Consider the following 8055-nt stretch of genomic DNA (forward strand, 5'->3'; position numbering starts at 1 on the left):
ACAATCAAATTCAATTAAGCACACTATTATATCAAATGTTCACATAAATATTTAAAGTTATTACACATATCATTATTATATTAATTTAATTTTAATCTTTCCTTTCTCATTTTAGGGTTTATTAGTGGCCTTTTACTTTTTCACTCGTTCTTTTACCTATTTATCTTAATGTGCTGTGAGATTAGTTTTCACATCCTTTTATCGTTGTGATTAGTTAGTTGATTCGAAAGGTGGATCATGTGAATGCAAAGCATTTAAAAAACCTATCAATCTACAACAATTAAAATACCCTTTAAATTAACATAACACTTCATACTTTTCAAATTTGATCCTTCCATAGAAATCAGACCTAACGATATCAACTGGGCCAGCGTCAGAATTAGGGTTGCTGAACCAACAAACATACAATTATTCAGTTAAAAGAATTCTGAATTTTCCGAACCCAGAAAAAGCTGTTACATTCTTCCCCCACCATGAAAGATGTTAAAGAATTGTATATACAATCTGTCAAAATAAATTTGAATCGTTTTACAACCTTTCTTCTCACCACCAACAATGTATAACAGGCCGTCCCGGACAAACCGTCTTCACTAATCGGCAACGTCTCCGGCAACGCCGCTGCCGGTTTTCGCCTCTTTGCGTGCTCACTGGTCAATTCCTTCTTCGACCGCTATCCCCGCGCAAAGATTTAACGGCGTCCGCTGCAGATTTACTCCAAACAGCCGGACTGAAGACGAATAAGAAGTGCTGTTGCTTGACGGAGACGGCCTTTGGATGTCTGTGATTTCTAGGGAGGATGGTTTCCCGTCATCTGACACAGACTTGAGCGTCGACAAGAAGTCGAGACAATTGGGTCTGGCGACAGAAGGAATCGAATAACGGGCGATGGGGTCGATGCCTGACGGCGGCCATCTGTAAAAGAGTTGGGGATACCCATTCACGGCGAAGGGGTTTACGAAATGCGGAAAGTGTTTAGGCGGCGGCGGTGGGCCAGCGGAAGACATGAGATAAAAAGGCCGGCGGCGGAAGGTGATGAAAAGGCGTTGGGACCGGGAACCCCGCTCGAAGGAAACAATGTCGCCGGCTTGAAGGCGTTTTTCTTTGACGTAGTGGCTCCAGCCCTTGGTGAACACGTAGCTCTGGCTGCTGTTCCAGTAAGAATAGCGGAACCGCCATGTTTTATGGTTGTTGTCCTCGAAATTTAGCAGGAACCCTTTCCCCCTGTCCCCGCCCGACGCCTCGTCCAGTGGAAAGTATTTCTCGGCGTAGTGCTTTGGGATAACGAGACGGTTCAGCTTCCCGACATCGCTGGGCGTCATAGCCTTGTCGAAGAGGTGCTCGCGGGTTTCTGTCGGTGTCGAGCATGCGATGTCGGAAAAGGCCGCAGAAGAGCACGTCGTGTCGTTATTCTGAAACTCTTCGTCGTAGGCGTTTTTTCTGAGCATGCCCACGTTCTCGTCCATGGAGTGACCGCGGAGAAAGGCGGACTCCGGGTGGATTTCGAGCAAGTTGAAGTTCGTCACGGCGTCAATGCCGCGGAACTTGACGGCGGCCTTGTCGTAGGCCCTGGCGGCGTCTTCTTCTCGGTTGAATGTCCCCAGCCATAAGCGCTGATGTTTCTCGTATATCTGCGCGCCCCAGCGCCCGTTGGGCTGCGGGACGACGCCTTTGTATTGGGAAGACGGCAGCTTCTTCCACAACTTCTCCTGATTTCCCTTCGCCGAAGGCGCAAAACTGTGGATTATCTCGGAGGAGACGGCGCTGATTCCGCTACCGATTTGTTCCACCTCCGGCCGACAAACTAACGAAGAACAAGTAACCGACTTTCCAGCAGCCGCAGGTGACGAGTTCGAATCCTCCTCGGTCACACTTTCGCTCTCTAGCTTGTCTAATCTCGTCGAATCAGATCCCATCCTCTTGAACGCAGAAAAATAATTATTCGGCTCGCTTGAATTACTGGAGCTATTGGCCTCTGCTATAAACATGCAGCGGCCCAAGGTCAGAGCCACATCAGGAGTAGTAGTGCAATTGCCATTCCCCATCGCCTACAACACATACACAGAAAATGGCGATCCCAGAATCTAAAGAGGGACACACATTTAATACACTGCTGTGCCACTAATCCAGTAAACAATCACTCTTAAATCCCAGATCCCGTCCAACCCAATATATATACACCATAACCTTTACTCAATACAACCAAGAACCATCACCCACAAGTCCCAACCACTCGGCCGAAATATATACAGTGAGTATATCGCATTGACTAACCTTGAGTAATAATTCATAAGGAGCCACCAAGATGGGCACATCCACAACAGTGCCTCGCATATTCTCGCCCCTTGAGATCCAGCGCCACCAAAACTCTAACAAAATTCAGCACTACTCGATGGATACTAGGGAATGAACAAAAGCAGAAATGGCTAAACCGGCCGGTTGCGAATAATTAAAAAAACACACTTGGGTTCTTTATATAAAGACCTGGCTTCTCTGCAGGTCCGGCGTAATATTATTTTTTCGTTTGCTTGGATGTATCAATCGGATTGAAATGCTTTCGGGTCAACTCTGGCAGCCAGCCAATCATCTCTAAACACCGTAATGTCTCATCTGCTTTAAATATTTCAACGATTCAATAAAATATAGAGCATAGATGTCTGCGTCACGCGAGGCTCCGCGTCTATAACGAAGTCAACAATTCAATTAAAATCCGGTCTTTGCCCGCTTCGAATCACGCGGCATCTCAGTGCGCTCCGCAGAACTGACATGCTGCCTTTGGACACTTAGTACACGCCAGTGCAATGATTCAGCGGTTTTGTCTGTTTCCTCTACTCGGAAATGGCGGACGTTTAAGGAAGTTGCAAGAAAAATATGGGCGTGATTCAGCGGTTTTGTCTGTTTCCTCTACTCGGAAATGGCGGACGTTTAAGGAAGTTGCAATAAAAATATGGAATCTTTAATATTTTTTATTTTTATTTTTTTAACCTAAGGATGTAATTTTGGATGAGTTTGTTAGCTTGTTTGGGAATATATAATTAAATTTCCTTTTTTGGAAATTAAACAAATTAATCCAATAAACCTGTTTATTTTAAAATCACTTTATAATTTTAATTTTATTATTAATATTTTGGATAAGTTTGTTAGCTTGTTTGGGAATATATAGTTAAATTTCCTTTTTTGGAAATTAAACAAATTAATCCCATAAACCTGTTTATTTTAAAATAACTTTTTATAATTCTAATTTTATTATTAATATTTATTAAATGTATAATAGGGATTCAAATTCTACCAAATATTTTAAAAAATTCTAAATAGTATATATCAATCAAAGATTAATATTTATTTCAAAAGTAGCTGTCATTTTTGTATTTTTAACTAAATTGATTAATTAAAAAAAAAGTCATATAAAGACACTATTATATGAAATGAGTGAGTTATGGTTTTTTGAATATGTGGTATTCATAAACCAAAGACACTATTATATGAAATGAGTGAGTTATGGTTTTTTGAATATGTGGTATTCATAAACCATTGTATTATCCCATAGTATTGTAGAAAAACTTGTTTACAAATTAAAAATCTCTTAAAAATTTTGTTCTATATTTTTAAACATATATATGTTTGACTTATATATTAATTATTTTTATAATTAATAATAATAATTTAAAATAAAGTTATAATTTAGTGAATTTTTATAAATTTTTAATTTTAATAAATATATATTGAAGTAAGTATTTTGATATTTATTATGACATAATTTATATAGTTACACCACTATACAATTCTACCTAATTCTATCCGGTTATAAAAAAAAATAACCCAAAACAAATTAAAAAACATAAAAATACAAAATACAAAATTAAGTCATCAATTTTAGTTTCCTTAAATAACTTTAATTATTAAAAATGATATATTTTTTTATAATTAGTTTCCTGAAATAAACTTAATTATTATTATAATAAGTTTGAATTACGTAAAATTGTTAACCATATCTCATTTATAGCTATCCAGACTACTTTATATTAAGCCATTAATTTGGTAGTGGTCCTCCTTCTCATTTCATACGTTGGTTCTTACCATTTTTGTTATAATTTATAACCTTGTTTACGGAGTTTAAAGCATAAAGATTCTGAATAACGGACAAAATAACCATTTCTAAAATTATAAAAATATTAAAAGATTCGCAATATATAAAAGTAGAAACAGACAAATGGAAGATATATTCAAGGAAAATATAGTTAAATGAAAGTAATGGAAAATATATTCATGGAAAGTATAATTAAATGAAAATATGTTTAACGAAAGTAATGTTAGACTATTCTAATATTAGATATGAGTTTTTTAAATTTTATTTTAATGTTTTTTAAAAGGAAAAGTGTGGCATACCTGCTCAGCTCAGTTTTTGAGGTCGAACGCTCACTGATATGTGACATCGCCTAATTTTAAATATTTCCCTCCATTTTCTATAAATTAGGGAACGTTGAAAATTGTTTTACAGAGTATCTGGCCGTCCCCAAGGATGTGGGGATGTGTTCACAAACTCAACACGTCATACATCAACACTGAATTAAATCCTTTCCCATAAATTTTAAAATTGTTATATATATAGATAATAATTAAAAATATCCCATAAATTTTAGAATTGTTATATATATAGATAATAATTAAAAATATACACTGAATTAAATCCTTTCCCATAAATTTTAAAATTGTTATATATATAGATAATAATTAAAAATATATGTGTCATTTTGTAACGTTGAGAGTTTGTAAATTTAAGACGAAGTGAAAGTTGGAAACTGAAAAATGATTTAGAAATCCTTCACGATTTAATCCATTAAAATAGATATATTACTTAAAATATTCTCAATTTATTAATTCAAATTATTTATAATTTCTTGTTTTAAATAGAGATTTTGGAAAACTTATTGCAAAATAAATTTCATTTATCAATATAATTAAACAGAAAAACATATTTTTTTTAAAATTCAAAATAAAGAAAACTCTTCAATTTTGATGAACTTAGGTTGATTAAAGAAAGTTGGGGGATAGGATCCTATTTGGTGTGAGCCCCCTCTTTTCGGAATGTTGTGGTCACTAGTAAATCTAAATTATCACGATCGTTTGGTAACCAATCGAGTGGAAGTGGTTCTCAATATGACATTCCAATCATGGGTGCACAGTGACAAGCTTGGTTAAAAGCTAAATGCATTCCAAACGCTCTACAAAATCCCAAATTCGTTATTTCTCCTAAATGTTTGGATGAACATCGATGGTGGATGAAGGATCATGCCTTCATCTATAAATGTGTTGGTCATTGACCTACTAAAAAAGAATTGGAAAGGTGGATCCAACAAAAATGGCGACGACGAGGTGAGGTCGACCTGTAACTTGCCCCTAAGGGTTTTTTTTTCTATATTTTTTGCTGATTCAGAAGATAAGAAGCATATTTTCGATGGGGGTCCTTATTTCTTTAACAATGCGGGTTTGTATATGCGTCACTGGGAGGAGTGTTTTAATTCAAACAAAGAAGAGTTATTAGTGGCTCTGGTTTGGGTGAGAATCTATTCCCTTTCTGTTGTTTTTTGGATTCCCGAGATTTTGGAAGGTATTGGAAACGTTTTGTGTATTTTTTATAAGGTTTCAGTAGTAACTAAGAAGGGTCATAATATGTCTTATGCTAGCTTATGTGTATATCTGAATGTATCCCAACCACTGTTGGAATCGATTGACCTTGATTACCAAGGCCAAATCTGGATTCAAACTCTTGACTTTAAACATGTTCCATTTCGTTATAGATATTGTCATGAACACGACCATTTATTTCGTGACTTCCCAATTAAATAGAAGGAGAAGGCGAACTTAGGTCCTTTTTCATATGAGGGTTTTACAAAGGTTACTTCGCGTCGCAGGGACTCTTGAGGTTAACCTTCTTAGTTGACTGCAAAGTTGGAGGACAACAATACATTTGTGGTTTTGGATGGCATGGAAGAAGATGCGAGTCAATGCCCGAAAAATGATGTTCTTGTGTCTGAACACCCTCTAGAAGCTAGTTTGGAGAAACAATCTCAGACGCAAAAATCTTTGTAAGGTGAAATTCATGAAGGCAGTTTTGAGAATTTTTTAGATATACCTGGCATTAACGAGGTTCTACCCCTTTTGAAGGCTAATTCTAATTCACTTTCTAAGGAGGAAAAATCCCTTGTGGAGCTTATAAACAATTGGGAAGCCCAAGATCTAGCGGAGTTTAACAAGGAATAACGAGAAATCTATGTGAAGCCTTATTTAGACTGGAAAACAAAGAAACGATAGTTATCTATTGATCCTCATGTCATTCCTACTGTGCAAGACATTAAAGAGAAATGGAAGGACTTGTTGTTGAAATATGTAGCTAAGGACTTCAAGTAAAAGGGGAATAAATCATCTAAATATCTCTTGAATGATATTGGGAAATAATTAATCAATTATAGCTAGGTAACTGTTATCTTAGAGCTTTTTTACTTCTTCTCAAAAGTTGTCCTCATGAAGATTCTTTCTTGGAACATCTGTGGTCTTAATAGTAAAGGGAAGCAATATTATCTTAGAGATCAGATACAGAAGGAGAATCTATCGGTGGTTATTCTTCAAGAAACCAAACTCTCATGGAATAATTTTTCTATCATTTTCCCTCTCTGTTGGAAAGGGTTTTATCTTATGGCTTTGGAGGCCCATGGTAGCGCAGGCGACCTTGTAATTTTGTGGAATTATGTGGTGATTCTCTTTCAGGATTGGATTGTGAGTCCATGAATGTTATCAGGGAATTTCCGCTATATTGGATTCAACGAGGTAGTGGCTCTTACAATGGTTTATGGCCCCTCCATCTTAGGAGAGAAAATAAAACTTTTGGAGAATATTAAGTTTCGTCATTAGTTGATTGGGAGTTTTTTGTGGATTTTGGGTGGAGATTTTAATCTCTTTCGTTCCATTTCACAGAAAAGAAGGGGGGTCCCTAAATTAGACCATGAATCTACCTTTTTTTATGTCTTTATTGAGTGATTGTGTCTGGTAGATATTCCTACTATTAATGGGACATTTACATAGAATAATCATCGAGGAGGTCATCATTAGCCTTTATCGTTTCTGTGTTTCTGAATTGGTGTTGGATAAAGATATTTTCTTGAAGCAACCATTTTTCCTTTAATGGGCTCTAACCATTGGCCTATACGACTAGAAATTGTCCTTGAATAGGCTCCTCACAATCAACCTTTTAGGTTTGAAAAATTTTGGTTGGATGCTCCTAATTTTGTGGAAAAAGATAAGACTTGGTCGAATGAAATCTCTGTGTCTCGGAAGAATAAAATGCATTCCTTCCACTTGAAACTTAAGGCATTGAAGGTGAAAATTAAGTTGTGGAATTGAGAGGAATTTGGGAACATTTTTTAAGCTAAGTATAAATTGGAAGCTCAGATGTCTGATATTCAACAACATATGATATTGGAAGGGTGATATGATGAGTTAATCCTATTGGAAGGCTCTACTCTACACCAATTAGAGTTACATAGGAAACAAGAGGAAACCATGTGGTGACAAAAGTCTCGTGTTCAGTGGTTGAGGGAGGGAAAATGAAATACAAGATTTTTCCATAAATCTATCCTTCAACGTCGACATGCAAATCAAATTTCATCTCTTCAAGGGCTGGATGGGATGCATAAACTCCTGCATGATGAGATAGAAACTAAATTAATTGATTTTTATAAGGGTATTCTATCGGAGAAATATTTTAATAGGAAACTTGAGATTAATAAGATCTTGTAGAGTATCCCCAAGGTTATTAGTCAGGAACAAAATGAGGCTTTGATGCAGCCTATTTCCTTTCAAGAGGTTGAAGTTGTAGTCATGGGTTTTCCACAAAAAAAATATCTAGGTCCTGATGGTTTTACATATGACCATTTTCAAGCTTGTTGGTCTTTTATGGGGAGGAGATCCATGTGGTGGTGGAGGAATCCTGTCAAACATAGGTGTTGTGGTCTAGGCTTAATGCAACTTTCTTCGCTTTAGTCCCCAAAGTAGGTCAATTTG

At 36.4% G+C, this 8055-nt stretch overlaps 1 pseudogene; it reads right to left on the minus strand.

The window, feature by feature from the left end:
• Window positions 1–377: 377 nt before the first annotated feature.
• On the minus strand, window positions 378–2416 carry LOC149173070 (AP2/ERF and B3 domain-containing transcription factor RAV1 pseudogene; annotated as a pseudogene).
• Between the last annotated feature and the right edge of the window lie 5639 nt (window positions 2417–8055).

Source organism: Pinus tabuliformis, chromosome 4_2, assembly GCF_031772625.1.
Source record: "Pinus tabuliformis cultivar Carrire ecotype Pingquan chromosome 4_2, CPIR1, whole genome shotgun sequence".
NCBI classification, from domain to species: domain Eukaryota; kingdom Viridiplantae; phylum Streptophyta; class Pinopsida; order Pinales; family Pinaceae; genus Pinus; species Pinus tabuliformis.